This window comes from Nyctereutes procyonoides, unplaced genomic scaffold (genome assembly GCF_905146905.1).
Source record: "Nyctereutes procyonoides isolate TBG_1078 unplaced genomic scaffold, NYPRO_anot_genome, whole genome shotgun sequence".
Lineage (NCBI taxonomy): Eukaryota > Metazoa > Chordata > Mammalia > Carnivora > Canidae > Nyctereutes > Nyctereutes procyonoides.
In genome coordinates this window covers 11,289,751-11,305,632 of record NW_026575145.1, presented here as the reverse complement: position 1 = coordinate 11,305,632, position 15,882 = coordinate 11,289,751, and the positions used below count along the sequence as shown (strand labels likewise).

Below are 15,882 nucleotides of genomic sequence, written 5' to 3'. Positions count from 1 at the left end.
CCCAACTGTCAGCCACCAGGTGGATTGTACATTGTAAATAAGTTGCCCTGAAGACAAGACTGGAACTCTTTTAGACTTGGAAATTACATTCTTTTCCCTTTCATGGCACAATTAATAGATCTGCCCCCGGGAACCTATCAAAGAATAAAAGCAATGTCTGTCTTCCTCTGAGACATATGAATGATCATATATGGGTAGGGGTGTGTGTGTGTGTGTGTGTGTGTGTGTGTGTGTGTGTGTTTACTGGAACACAGTGCTTCCATTGGCAGTGATGCAACACAAGAAATAGGGTCTTTTCTTTCAACTCTGTTTCCGACAAGGGTCTTGAACCTCTCTCTGCCTCCATTTTCTCCCTCACCCCCCAACCAACACAATCTTTGTATTTTTATCATGGGATAATAGTTCTAAATAGGGTGCTGTAGAGCAGGAGTCTAAAGTTCTCTGGATCTCTCAAATGAATAAAAGCATTTGAGAATGGATCAATGAAGAATTAATATTAACATGATCAACATATCCCTGTTGTCTTGATTAAGCTCAGGGGAAGAAAGCTGGTTTAAAGAGAGTGTTTAATTCCATCACATATTTATACCTTATTTGTATTTCTGTGAACACTCTGTGCTGCATTCTTCCTAAACCATGACATGAGAAAATGTACCTCTTGTTCTCAACAGGAAAGATTAAAGGGCTGCACTTGAGCTGTGTGTTTGCTGAGCTTTCGTCACTCCAGTCCACTCTTGAGTTCAGTTATGAAAGTTGTGTATTTTCAGAGGTCATTGGAAGGCAACACACCTCTGTTTTCTGAGTGTGGAGAACTCGCTCCTAATCGCCAGGCTTATTGTTTTATTACCACTGTTTACAAACAGGGAGAAACCCCCTTGAATGGGCACTTCCTTTCTTACCACAGGCTTCCCCACTATTTTAAGATGTAGATAAGTTCAGTATTCAGGTTCACTGTTTGACCCATTAAACTGGTATTGAGGTATAATTTGTGTGTTTTCCCAGTACCATTGCACATAGAATGGGGTTCATTTCCACACGTTTGAATAAATTTATCCAGTTCAGTGAACCTGTTGTGAAGCTCAGCAAAACTCAGTAGGTGGCTTTAAAGTCCTGTAATTAGCCCATTACAGAAAATCTGTACTTTGGATTTTTGCACATTGGTTAATAAGCATAACATGCTTCATATATAAATAACATTACATTAAATGATGCAATATAAAGGAATTAAAGGCCAATGGAGTTAAACAAAATACTTGAAAGAGACCTCAAATTAGCATGTTTAATTCCAACTCACTGCACAGGAAAAGCCTCTTGCTCTTACTGTATCAGTTCCACATGAGCTTAGAATGGCATGCACTGTGTGCGCCATTAACACATCCTACCTGCCTCTCCTCTGCTCTGTGAAGCTTGGGGTAAGTTTACCTTTACCTCATTTCCTTTCATTTCTGATCATGGACAAGGAGACAAGTTGAAGGGGGAGAAAAAATAAGACTTCAGCCCAGCTGTGACTTCCTGGGATGATATTTGCTTGATCACTTCCTCCTGGATTCATAGGAGTACAGTGAGCCTGGCTCTTGCTTTCTCTCCACTTTTCTCACTCATGTCCGTTTGACAATCACTTCAGGATGAAGTATCATGTGAACATCCCATCTACAAGAGCTTCCCTCCCGAGTTTTAATCACTTTATTAGGAATTTCACCATTAGACAGCTCCGTGTAATATTGCCTCACTCTGCCCTATTTGAAAAAGCTTTTTCACCTGTCTGTAGAATGAAGTTACGTTTCCATTTAAATGGTGCCCAAATACAGCATAACAATAAAGTAAGTCTGTTCCTGTGAGTTTAAGAACAAGTACACACATAGACAAAGTCACACTGTAGTTGTCTAATCAGTAACAGAAAATTGCTGAACTACAACTCACCCTAGAATGTAAGCTCCGTGAAGCCAGGAGCGCTGATGGTCTAATAAGACCCTTTCAATTCCCCTCACCCAGCACAACTCATTCATTCATCCATCCATCCATCCATTCTTCAGCTATTTATTGAATATCTTCTGCATGCCAGGCACTACAACAGGTTTTGAAGATACAGTGATAAATAAAAGAAACCCCAAATAAAAGAAACTGGCCAATTGGCCAAATACTAACCCTGCAAAATTAACTCACCAAATAATCAATTTATTGAGTCACTGATTTGTCAAATTTACCAAATACATGTTTCTTTTAACTATACAATTTACAACAATTTGTTGATATGGTCTTATTGATCAGTTTTCTTTTGCTTTTAAATATAGCGGCATTCTTAGATATTTTAATTTGTCAAAAGCCAATGGTAGTTTACTCCTCTTATATGTACATTTTACATCCATAAAATATTTCATATTCTACCTAAAATTTTAGTTATTTTCCTTAGAAATATTCAATCTTCTACAGATTTCTTTTTTTAAGTGATTTACAGTTTGTCAACTAACTAGCATCCATAGGATTATATTTACCAATTTTCTAAGAGAAATATTGGCCTTAATATATGAAGTTTTTGCTTTGTTATTTCCTAGTTCATTTCTTACTGTAGCCATCTTTTAGCATCTTCAGAGTTTTTAGCAAATCTTTTAAATCCTTTTTCACAGGGACGCCTGGGTGGCTCAGTGGTTGAGCGTCTGCCTTTGGCTGGGGGCGTGATCCTGGGTCACCGGATCAAGTCCCACATCAGGTTCCCTGCATGGACCTGCTTCTCTCTCTGCCTATGTCTCTGCCTCTCTCTCTCTGTGTGTCTCTGACTAATAAATAAATAAAATCTTTAAAAAAAATCATTTTTTGCAAATGTTAATTTTATGGTAATATATAAATCAAGTTTGAAATTTTGTCATTCAGTTAATTATGCCAATCCCTTCTGAGCCTCCTCTCTTCCCTTATGGATCTTTGAACACATTTGCCCCTTCATTTCAAATCTTCTACCTGCATACAACCAGGTAAAAACATCTCAATTTCTCCTCACTAGAAAATAAAAATTGAGCATTTCATCTGCAGCTACTTGTGATTTCTGTAGGTTTCTATTTTTTTCAAATTATAAACATAATTAGTTTTCTTTTTACAATTGCTTGATGGCATGGTGAACCTAATTTTTATGTCTAGTAATTAAATTTTTAAATTTCAGCATTACACATGGGATGAGATTGTTTCAGTGGATGTAGAGTTTTTCTCCATCTTTCTTAATGTCATTTAGAATCTCTCTATAAGCATTATTTCATTCTTTTACCAATGCCTTCAGTGGCTTACCAGCCTTGGTTTTATATGACTACTGATTAGTGTCTAAAATCTCGGCACTTCACATTGACTTAGTTGCTCTGAATCCTTCTTTAACAATTTCATACTGAAAGGAATGAATGTTAGACTTGAAGTACTAATCTTAACTAAAGTTTTGGTTACTGATTAGTAAAGATGCTTTTCTGAATATTAAATATTCAGAAATATTTAGATTTAGATTTAGATTCTAAAAGGCTAAACCATACTGTGTCCTTTAGCTGTTAACAGTCGAACATTACTTAAAATATTATTTTAAGGACAAAATTAAAGCTTCACAGAAATCATCAAAAGCTGTTAAAACATTCTGTCTAGGAATCCCTGGGTGGCGCAGCGGTTTGGCGCCTGCCTTTGGCCCAGGGCACGATCCTGGAGACCCGGGATCGAATCCCACGTCAGGCTCCCGGTGCATGGAGCTTGCTTCTCTCTCTGCCTGTGTCTCTGCCCCCCTCTCTCTCTCTGTATGACTATCGTAAATAAATAAAAATAATAATAAATAAATAAATAAATAAATAAATAAATAAATAAATAAATAAATAAATAAATAAAACATTCTGTCTAGGGCAGCCCCGGTGGCTCAGCAGTTTAGCGCCGCCTTCAGCCCAGGGTATGTACCTGGGGTCCCAGGATCAAGTCCCACGTCGAGCTCCCTGCATGGGGCCTGCTTCTCCCTCTGCCTGTGTCTTTGCCTCTCTGTCTCTGTGTCTCTCGTGAATAAATAAATAAAATCTTTTAAAAATTCTGTCTAATACAATTTGCTGTATAATTTATAAACAGAAAAACAATCCACTCTATTAACTGGTAAATTGCTAAATGTGGCAAAGTATCATTCAGAAAACTGGATTTCAGGAAATTATTTTTATGGGTAATTTCGTGCTAAATCAAAAACAAACAAACAAACAAACAAAAAACAAAACATGGTCCCTGCTTTCATGGAGCTCACAAGTGAGAGAGACAGGCAGTAATCCAGGAACTCCATTTCATAGGTTAATGATGCCATGAAGGCATATCTGTAGGAACTGAGTTCATTAGGGAGGCCAGGTGTTGAAGAGTAAAGTTAACTAAGTGAGGTTGGGGGGATAGTGGCCTTCCAGAAAGTGAGAAAAGTCTATGCATGGCCCAGGGCCTAAAGCAGATATAGGAGGCCTCTACAACTGTTGAATGAAGGAATGATCTGCTGTGAAAGCGATCAGATACTCCAAGCTCTCCCTCAAAAGATGGCCCTCTCTGAAGCCCAGAGGTCCTTCTACCTGCCTGCCACAGTGCCTAGAAGGTCTGTTCAGCTGAGACTGGCAGGGAACACAGTGGTGCACCCTCTTACCCACACACTGCCCCTCATCCTACCCTCAGTCCTGTCTCGAACTTCTCCTAGAAGCAAAGTGTTGAAGGAGTACAGGCAACTTTTTGGCAGTAAGTGCAGACACTGTCAGCCATCACCAGCTCTCCAAAGACCAACATTCCCAGGCAAGCTTTATTCTGAATAATCCCACAGGACCAGCTCTCTAAGCACTTGCCTAACTCCAGGCTTGTTTTCACAGAGCTTACTTCTCTGATCAGGGACATGAGAATCTCTCTGGGTATTGTCTAAAATTCAGAGCCCAGGAACTCACCCCAAACCTATGGAATCAGAATTTTAGGAGAGAGGATCTAGGTATATCTGGGTATATTCACTTTATTTTTATGTGTTTGCTTGTGTATTTATTTTAGTAAACTCTACCCTCAATGTGGGGCTCAAACTCATGACCCCAAGATCAAGAGTCACATGCTTTTCTAACTGAGCCAGCCAGGTGCCCCTGGGTATACGCATTTCAACAACTTCTCTCCTCCCATGATTTTATACCCTGAATTTGAGACCCGCTAGTACAAATGCCAAATAAATAAAACTTAAAGAGAATATTGCAGTGGGTTTATCAGATGGAGTTTTACCTGTTCCTTTGTAAATCATTTAGTATTATGCTCTTCCTTATTTTGGGACACATATGTGAGGGCATCACTGTTCATTCTCTCCTAACAACAGGCAGAAGGCTTCTCCAGGAGCTGGGTTCTAGACTCCACATATCAGCACGGATTCACCTTGCACGCCCCCGGGGGGGGTAGGGGGTAGGGTATTTGGGGCTTCAGGTCCAGAGCCACAACTCCCAGGTGGGCTAGGGGATCCTGTCTTTCACCCCTCAGTCCCTTATATAAGCCCATTTTGTTGCTTAGTTGTGTGGGAGCTCCCTCCATCAGAAGTGAAGAAAAATATTTGAACCTTCAAGTTGGCCTCTTTTCGTTCCCATCATTGTCCCCCTCACAACCCACATTCCATAAAATTAGGAATGTGATCTCAGGACATTTTTTTTGGTTGAAAATGGTGGTTTTCTTTTTTTTTTTTTTTTTTTTGTGGACAACCTGTGCTTCATTGCCCATAGCTCCTATTTAAATTTTTTTTAATTTTTTTTTTTATTTACGATAGTCATACAGAGAGAGAGAGAGAGAGAGAGAGAGGAGAGGCAGAGACACAGGCAGAGGGAGAAGCAGGCTCCATGCACCGGGAGCCCGACGTGGGATTCGATCCCGGGTCTCCAGGATCGCGCCCTGGGCCAAAGGCAGGCGCCAAACCACTGCACCACCCAGGGATCCCTCCATAGCTCCTATTTAGAGTTTGGTTTGCTCTCAGTAAACAGCCCCGGACAACTACCACTTCAGTTAAACAGTTCCATGGGAAGTTCACTAAGGAGAGGAGGCGAAGGAAACTGTGAAACTGGCAAGAAGGAATGGGATCAAGAGCTCAGATTATGAATCTAAACAGACCTGAGTCCTGATTTTGCTGTTTCCCAGAATTGTAAGGTAATTTGGGAAAGCTCTCTAACATTCTAAGGGGGCAGTTCCCTCAGCTCATTTCCATCCCAGTGATGCGGGAGTAATAATAGTTCTTCCCTCATGTGGTGTTCTGAGGATCAAACAAGACACAATGTTTGGAAAAATCTTATCCACAGCTCCTGGCACAAAACCCTCAAAACAGCGTTAGTTACCTTTTATTGTCTTAGGTTTTTCAAATTTATTTTTCACGAACTGTCTTTTTCTGCCAGCTAAGCAGAATGGCAAATAGACATGCATGAAAGGAGCTGTGGTCGATTAGAGTTTATCTACCTTTAACCAGATATGGGACAAAGTAAGAAACCCCATGATGGCACCCCACACTGCACACCAACTCTTTTGCCATAGGAGGAGGGACACTGTTAGGACCTGGCCTTTTCTCCAGGCACAACAATGAGGCACAATCAAAACACAAGGAACATTATGTGCACCTCTCTTCAGTTTGGGGACTCTAAACAAATGTGAAACATCAGGCTCAATGGAGCATAAGCATCAAGGAAGAACTGGGGGGAGGAGATTTACATTTATATTGCAGTTACTCAATATAAAGGAATTGGGTGTTTATTTTCTTTCTTTTTTTTTTATTCTTAATGTTTAAAATGTTTAAGGAAGGAAAAACAACTTCAAAGCCTAGGACACTGATTCTAGTGAGGAGACCACTTGGCAAGTCTTCTCTGCATGCGTTCACAACCTTCTTTTTTAATAGTCACAAAAGGTTTGTCCTGGGATCTTTCCAGGAGTCCTACACCATCATTATCCCCTCAGGACAAGGAAGTAGCAAGCCCCATCCATTTGTGGCATTATGCAGATTTTCTTTTTACATCTCAAAGATTCACAGTCCTCAGTACATTTAAAAAATACTAGGGACACCTGGGTGGCACTGTCAGTAGTGACCTTGGTTCCAGCTCAGGTCAGGATTTCAGGGTCAGGAGATGGAGCCCTGTGGGGCTCATGCTCAGCAGGGAGGCTGCTTCAGACTCTCTCTACCTCTCCCTCTTCCCCTCCTCACTGCACACCCTCTCTCTAAAATAAATCAAGGGCAGCCCTGGTGGCTCAGCAGTTTAGCGCCGACTTCAGCCCAGGGTGGGATCCTGGAGACCAGGGATCGAGTCCCATGTCGGGCTCCCTGCATGGAGCCTGCTTCTCCCTCTGCCTGTGTCTCTGACTCTCTCTCTCTCTCTTTCTGTGTCTCTTATGAATAAATAAATAAAATCTTTAAAAATAAAAATAAATAAAACTTTTTAAAAATTACTTTAGTCATGCTAATGTATACTCAATACAGGTGAAACTGATTTCCCATCAACGACACCATCTCTCAATAATCCAAGGTTAAAATAGAGTATGTTGTATTTCCTAAATATATGGGTGGGCTCTTACTTTGGTGGATGCATATGTGGATGTGATATATCTTCAGATACTGCATCTCGACCTGTCAGCTCTTGGGTGTGTTGAGAAGGAACAGATAGCTAAAGTGTAGTAGAGATACATACTCAACTATTCATTCATTTAACCAGCTTTTATTGAACATTTACTATGTGCCAGATCTCAGTTAGACCCTGGGGATACATAAATAAATAGGATGTTGGCCTCTCCCCTTATGTTGTACACAGTCTAGTAATGAAGGTGGAAGTGTCTTCCAATCATTATAGTACAATGAGATGTGTATTAACAAAAGCCTGATTCCCCCGAACTTTCTCAAATTACAGGAACAATGCCAGAACTTTCTCAGATAGTTAAAAATAAGAAGTATCCATCATCATCATCATCATTATCATCATCATCATCAAGACACTGGACCATTATGCACAGTTGAGTATAAAAGGGTATCACATTCTAAGAGGGCACTAGTCACTTTGTAGGCATCATTGACCGATTTGTACACTTATTAGATAATTTTAAATAGATGGGAAAAGGATGCCTTTTTCTCATAAACACAAAGGGCCTCACGTGGCTTTTGACAGTCATGCCACAATAGTACCATGTTTCCATCCATTGGCACTTAATCATTTAATACTAAGGATTAATTGTGTGAGGAAAGCATTATTTTTCCATACTTACAGATGGGGAAATTGAGGCTTAAAAAGATTACACAGCTTGTTTAAGCTCACAAAGTTCCACACACGCAAAGTTCATGATTGAGGACTGGTTAAAAACTAATTCATATTCCAAATTTCTTTGCACAGCAGCCCTGGGAGTAGCAAAAGATCCCACTTGAGTTGCAAACTAGTTTGTGTTTGATTCAGACAAAGCAAAGGCGCCAGAAATTGCCCATTCGGAAACTTGTAAAAATATCAGGACAACTCAGTGCTGTGTTCCAGAGAATAGATTAGGTCATTCCTGGATTGTGTACATTTCTTTGGTTGTTTGTAACTCTTTACCAACATAATCATGGATCACTGACCGGCATTTTGCTGGTAAAATATGTTCACTGAAGAGATAATTATTGAATAAGCTTACAATGTGTAAGTCACTGGAATTGGTTCAGACATGGATCCTAATCCCAGGAAAACTACAATCAAGCAGGAATGATGAAATAGATGTAAATAACCGCAAGGTAGAAAGGCAAATGGTCCTCATGGTTCATTAGAGGCATGGATTCCTTCTAAGTAGGACAGGTGAGAAAGCTTCATGGAGGAGAGAACGTTTGACCTAAACCTTGAAAGAGGAGAAGGAATTGGACAATCAGAAGTAGGAGTGAGAAGATCAAAGGAAGAGGCACATCCCAAGTGAAGGCAGGACATAGGAGAGCAAGAATAGATATGGGAAATGGGCAGTCTTCCAGTGCAAGCCCTCTGCATTGATGTTTCCCACAGAAACTCTAGGAGTTCTCTTGGTACTTCCCTTGGGTAACAGGAAAAGAAAGGTTCTTTCTCAGTGTAAACACTCAAAATCGGAAGTAGCCCCTATATAGGTACTCTATTCCATTTTTGGAAGAGAAAGGTGGTACCTTGGTAAATGTTCCAGATGAAAATACCATTATTAGATTTTGTGGCAGTGATATAATAAAACTTCCAAAGATGCTGAGACTAACAGTTCAATATATGACAGGTTTTCACTATTTGTATCACTTTTTTTTTTTAATGAATTGTAAACTCCCCTGTTTACCTCTGGGGATATGGTGAATATTTATTAGATGATCATGATGACATGAAATATCTTGGGAAAAGAATTATCAAGGTGATCACCATGGCTAGGGCATTATTCTTTAATAACAGCAATACAGCAATATGAAAACGCAGTTGACATTTGCCTCTGTTTTAGCATACCAATGTCTTTCCTCATACAGTTATATATAGCACTTGCACATGCCCCCCTAAGGTGTGGATTCAATTTTACCCTCATTGCAACATTCTTTTCCTTTGGAAATCTTCAAAAGGGACAATTCAAGAAAGGGATAATTAGAAAAATGTTAAACTTACATTCTTTTCATAGTGCAATTTTTAAAATTAAATTTTTCCTTATAGGCAGCTACCTGGGTTTACTATGAATCATTCTTAAGGGTTAAAACTATGATTGTGACTTGTTACTTGCCCCACTGGGAAAAAAAATCATGAGGAGTTAATAACCGGTTGATAATAACCGGTTGATAATAATCGGCTAATAATAACCAAGAGACATTATACAATTCTCTTGGGCCAGTGGCTTTGCCACTACTTAAAGATGTTGAGCATGACCAGCAGACAAAGATAATAATACAAGGACCCAGCACTCTCCCTGGGGCTTGTTGGGAAGGAGTATAGCTGACACAACTTGTCTGTAGAGTGATGGATTGGTAGCTGCTTACTATGTGAGAACATAATTTTACCCAGATTAGAGTAACAATAACTACTTGGGGCTATTTCCAATTTTGTAGTATCATGGGTTGGATTTAACAGATGATTTGTCATTTGATAATGGGTCGCCTTCATTATAGCATTGGCAGAAGAATTTTTGATATCACTCAAGGGTAGAAAGAAAATTAGTTTGAGTAAAATGTTGTATGTTCTTAGGTCTTGGGTAAAATAAAAACTAAGGTAGACTGTCCTTTTATTTAGTTAAATTAATTCAAAAGACATAATTTTAAAGACAAAAAAGTTCCTGAAGTAGAAAAGCTGCCTAAGGAAAAATAAAACAAAATTCTTGAAATTTAAGATACTACATAGAATACATATGATTACAATATGCAAGCAAAGTGTGTGAATGATTGGAATTAGAAGAAAAGACTTAAAAATGTGGAAAGAGAACATGTAAGAAATTGGCTAAAGTGATAGTATCTGGATGGTGGTCAGTGGGTGAGAGGAACTGTTTGAATAGTCAAACTTTACATGACAATGCAAAAAAATCTTTAATTTTTTAAATTAAAAATAACTTTCAAGACATTAGGTGTTCTTGGCACTGGTAGTATTTACTTTTTGTGTATATTATTTGTTATGGGTTTGCCTCAAGTCAGTTTTTTGGAAATTGTTGGATTACAAATGGTAAGTGAATAAATAAATAAATACACAAAATTCTGTGAGAAGGCAGAGTACAGTAGGCTGAGGGGGATTAAAACAAAGTATTTCATTGCTCTGACTTTTACCAGTCCATCTTTTATGTTTTACATTCTAAACTTCATAGAATCTCTCTGCAGATTTCATAATTTCAGTTTTACCCAACTCATCCACCTTATAATTATGAATATATGGACATAATTAACTGAATCACTTTGAGAGAGGAAAAAATACCCTACTTAAGGCTAATTAGATGAATCATGAATGCCTGGAAGAATGCATTTCAATAAGGTGAAAAACTTTGGATAAAAATTTAATGAAGTTTCCAATTGCATTTGACTACAGAGAATATTGATAAATGTTCATTCCATGCCGATTATTAAATTGTATCGATTTAGGGTCCCAAACACTAAATACTGCCATTGCCTCCAGAGGAGACCTGATTGCACTTACATGTCACATTCATAAAAAACATAGTACACTAATTGGGAGTCTCCCGCCATCTGCACACTTGCTTCCAGGAGCACATGAAATGATCAATGGGAAAGCAGGGTCAATCCAGGCAGACTGCGAGTGAAATTAAAATAATAAAATGTCTAAACATTTAACTGCAAATAGGAAATCTTTATACCCACCCACACCCTATTCTGTAGCATAAAGCTAAGGCACAATTATTCATATACCTCAAGTAATTTGCAGGCTCCATACAAAATCTCATTTAAAATAAGAAATTGCTATTTCTGCACATTTATTCTACCAAATGCCAGCTAATTGCTGCAATGGCCATTATAAAGAATAATTTTCGCTTAGTGAAAAAAAAAAGGAATGAAGAGAACATTTTCTGGTTTTGTTCCACTGCGAAGGCTCTATTCAGTGAATACTGAATGCACAGCGTTTCACTGCTACACTTATTATGCTGAGAGGTCAAGTATTACACAGCATCTTGTATTACGCTTTGCATGCTAAGTATTTCACTTCACAAATTGACCCTCCGGTGTACTTGCTACATAATGCTTTAAAAACCCAGCTAAAACGCAGGACAATTAGCAATACTTTTACTCCCAGTTAACAATGGGAACACCAATGTAGGTGATTGCATTTACAGTGTAGCTTTCTTCACAAAACATTTTTGACACATTAAGGTACTTCGGAATTGTGCAGTACCAGTCCTCTCTTGTGAATGGCTTTCCAGCATTTGCTGAGAGAAACAGTTACTGTATGTTAGAGCTTAATTGAAAAGAATTCAACCACGGCCTATGAAGCACCAATTAGGGTGATATTATATCATAAAAAGCTGTAATATCCATTTTCAGACTTGCGCATCAGCCAATACAAAGTAGGACACAATTAAAAAGATATACAGTTTAAACTCTTGAAACTGTTAAATTTAATTAGGAGTTCAGTATTGTGGGGGGGGGGGCGTGTTTGTGTGGGATGGGGCAGGGGTGGCAGAGAAAAAGAAGTTCCCTAGGGGACTTGAGACCCTCAGGCACCAGCTGCCCCAGGCAGAAGTCAGTTGGCCTTTTCCATTTAAACCACCTTTAGTTAGTGTAAGTGTGGGGTGTTTGCTTTGCCCCCGTGACTAGTTTCTTAGGTCCGATGAATATTCATGCTCAGCGAGGCAGCACCGCTTCCCAGTGATTCTGGGGTTGGCCAGTGTCTGAGAGGGAGAGAAGGCAGGACCTGCTTGGTCTGCCTGGACCAGGGATGCGAGTGTGGTATTGACGTTCTCTGGCCCACACAGATCAAACACAATTAAAAGAGAGTTAACTGCATTGCTTCTCATGAAGAAAGACACGGATAATTGTGAAATAAAATGGACATGGCCAGATCAGTACAAGTGTCTTGCAGGCTTGGCTCTGAATGTAATATTTAAATACTGGAACCTGCATGAAATTCCACTCTGAAGTGACAGCCGGCAGGTAATTATCAGTAAAACAACATTATCAAAGTTCTCGTGCATAGCATGTTTGACTGACTGGAGTGCTTCTCCTTACAAATCCCGCTAATATCCATTTCAATCTGCTTTAATATGCTCACAAGTTGGGGCTTATTTTGAATTCCACTGGGTAAATGAGGACAGCACACTTTGAATTTGCATACTATACACATTCCTTTCATTTGTGGAGGGTTTCCAGAGTATTTTTTAAAGGAAACTACTAATATCCAGGATCCAGAAGAACTTTTTCACTATAACTAGAGTGAAAATAGCAAACAGCTCATATCACCATTGTATTTATTTCGTCTGAAGTTATACAACAGGTCTGTGAAGATGATTCTTATTTTGTTTGAAGAAGAAAAGATATTTTTAATTTTATCAGTGTTCAAATAAATAAAATTTATCCGTGTTAATGCAGTTTTCTAAGGTATTCAAGCTACTGAAATTATTTTTTAAAAGACTTTATTTATTTACTCATGATAGAGAGAGAGAGAGAGGCAGAGACACAGGCAGAGGGAGAAGCAGGCTCCATGCAGGGAGCCCGACGTGGGACTCGATCCCGGGACTCCAGGATCACGCCCTGGGCCAAAGGCAGGCACCAAACCACTGAGCCACCCAGGAATCCCCAAGCTACTGAAATTAAAAGTTAAATTAATTTTTAAAAAAGTCTGTCTTTGAAAAATGCAGTTGAAAAATCTCATCTCTGATTTGAGAAGGTCTCTCCCTCTTCAATTCATGAGGTTTCTTCATGCCTTTTTAAATTTCCACCTCTTTTCCAACAAAAAAGCAGAACTGAAGTGGCATTTTATTGATGAGATAAATTTGGGTTTTGGATGATCTACAATCAGATATTCCATGTTCCCTTCTTTCTCACCCAACTCTTCAGAACCTTTAAAAATTCAGCAGATAGAAATATCTATTAAAGATTCAAGAATGCCACACTCTCAAACCCACTGTGAGTTCCAGATAATTCAAAGATACGGTCGTTACTTTGGAGCAATAGCTGATCTCACCCTGGTTTCTAGTACATTGAATTAAGTTAGGACATTAATAAAACAGTTATGATACCATGGAAATCTAAAGTAAGGTTATATTAAATTATACATGCCACTTTTGTGGGGCACCTGGGAGGCACAATTGGTTAAGAGTCAGACTTTTGGTTTCAGCTTAGGTCCTGGTCTCAGGTTCTTGAGATCCAGCCCCGGGTCAGGCTTCAGGCTCTGTGCTCCACACAGAGTCTGCTTAAGACTCTCTTTCCCTCTCCTCTGCCCCTCCTGCCTCAAATAAAAAAGTAAATCTTTCAAAAAATTGTACAGGTTGTTTTTGTTTTACTGGTTGCGCATGTAACAAGAGGCATATTTTTACTGGGAGAGTCTGCCTTTGAAAACTAGGCCCGTTTGCATGCTGCCAGATGGTAATGGTATGAAGATATTTTATCTTTTAATGAACATTGGAGCCAAAATGAGGCATGTAATTAACATTGGAGGGATATTAAGGGACATGAATGTGAAGGAATTTAGATAATGCTGAAACAATTGCATAGGAATTACGCAGTGAACAATTTGGATTCTAGACCTTTCTGTCCAACCTCTTTTCTGTTTTAGATACTCCTTCCCAAATGAACAAGATGGAGGAGGTTCAATTAGAAGGTTTTATTGACAATTCAGTACCATGTTGTATTAAGATTCTTCCAAGATGACAGATTTTGCCAATGTTTTCCTAAATTCATTTCCTAATGGTATTTCTGAAATTCTCACTCTATCAGGGGGCAGAGAGAATTAATTATCTCATGTGGTTGGGAACTAAGTTGTTGATGAAAATTGCTATTGAGGTATCAAAGGCCTATTTTTATTCTTTTCTGCAGGAAGAGAAATATCTCTTCCTCCACTAGCCAGTTTTAACAGAAAGGTATCAAAGCTTTTCCTTCCTTCATAGTGAGTTATCTTATTTGTACCTAGACCTCACTGTACCCTACTACTCAAGAAATAATCAAATTTTCATTTGCCACAGTGAGGGGTCACACCTTCATATACAACCCTGGACCAGTAGGAAATGTAAGTGGGTAAAGTGGATTGGGTATAAAACCAACCAAGGTGGTGGGCCTTGGGGAACTAGAAAATGCAGTTACTCAGCTCTGGAGATTTAAGTCATGCAGAAATATAATCTCACAGTTGCAAGGTCTTCCAGTTTTTCCAAGAGAAGCCAGAAGTGTGTGAGTGTGTGTGTGTGTGTGTGTGTGTGTGTGTATGCGTGTTTCCCTGATTTTAAAACATTATGATCAAAGTAAAACACACCTATGCCCTAGGTTTGGAACAATGGGCCATCAGTTTGCAATCACTGATTTGACTCATCATCTTCAAGTGTTCTAAGTTTCCTTCCTTATATTAATGGGTTATCTTCTTATCGGTGTGAAATGGTTTGCATTTTTATAGGCATTAAACTTTTAACTACAACATTTAGCACACAAGTCAGATACTTCTTCTGGTGCATGTATCTTCTTAATTACCTGAAATTAAACCATATGCCCAGAAAGCCTTGTCTCCAGACTCGAAAGTAGCTTCCTTATCATGGCTATTTGCTAGTAATTTTAATTCTATTGCCTAACATTTATTGATCTTGGTTCCAAGTTATCTTAGAATATGTGTCTGTACATGTGTGATCTGACCCAAGCCTCATAAGAGTCCCATCGGTTGGAATGAGCTGGGTGATATGCAGTTAACAACCCTACAGCTTCTGTGATTTAACATAACCAAACTTTATTTCTCACTGATTCTACATGTCCAGCATGGATCATGAGGGTGGCTCTGCTCATCGTTGTCACTTAGGAACCCAGGCTGAAAGAAGTTTCATCTCAATCAGTGCTTCTGCCATCACCAAGATAGGAAAAGAAGATGAGGCATATCATATGCTAGCTCCTAAAGCTTTTGTCCAGGAAACACAACTTTTGCTTACACTTATTGGCCTTAAAGTTTACTTAAAGGGACAAACACCTGAAAACATAACTGATTTGTATTTTTTTAAAGATTTTATTTATTTATTTGAGAGAGAGCACAGAGAGAGAAGGAGAAGCAGACTCCCCACTGAGCAGGGAGCCTGATATAGGGCTCGATCCCAGGACCCCAAGCCCATGACCTGAGCTGTAGATGCCCCTGAACTGTATTTAAATTTTTTTTTAATTCCAGTATAGTTAACATACAATGTCATATTAGTTTCAGGTATACAATATAGTGAGTCAACAAATCTGTATATCACTTAGTGCTCATCATAAATGTCCTTTTAATCCCCTTCACCTATTTCACCCAACCCCCTCCACCCACT

At 39.0% G+C, this 15,882-nt stretch overlaps 1 long non-coding RNA gene across 3 annotated transcripts in view; it reads left to right on the top strand.

Annotated features, from left to right (window-relative positions):
- LOC129499341 (uncharacterized) overlaps positions 1 to 15,882 on the top strand; it is a 154,319-nt gene that overhangs the window by 118,175 nt on the left and 20,262 nt on the right. For 2 of the 3 annotated variants that reach the window (XR_008662374.1, XR_008662375.1), the window contains one exon: positions 2,625 to 2,744. The exons of the other annotated variant lie outside the window; for it this stretch is intronic. This is a non-coding gene — a long non-coding RNA (uncharacterized LOC129499341). Of the gene's footprint in view, positions 1 to 2,624; positions 2,745 to 15,882 lie in introns of those variants that run through there. 3 annotated transcript variants of the gene reach the window in all.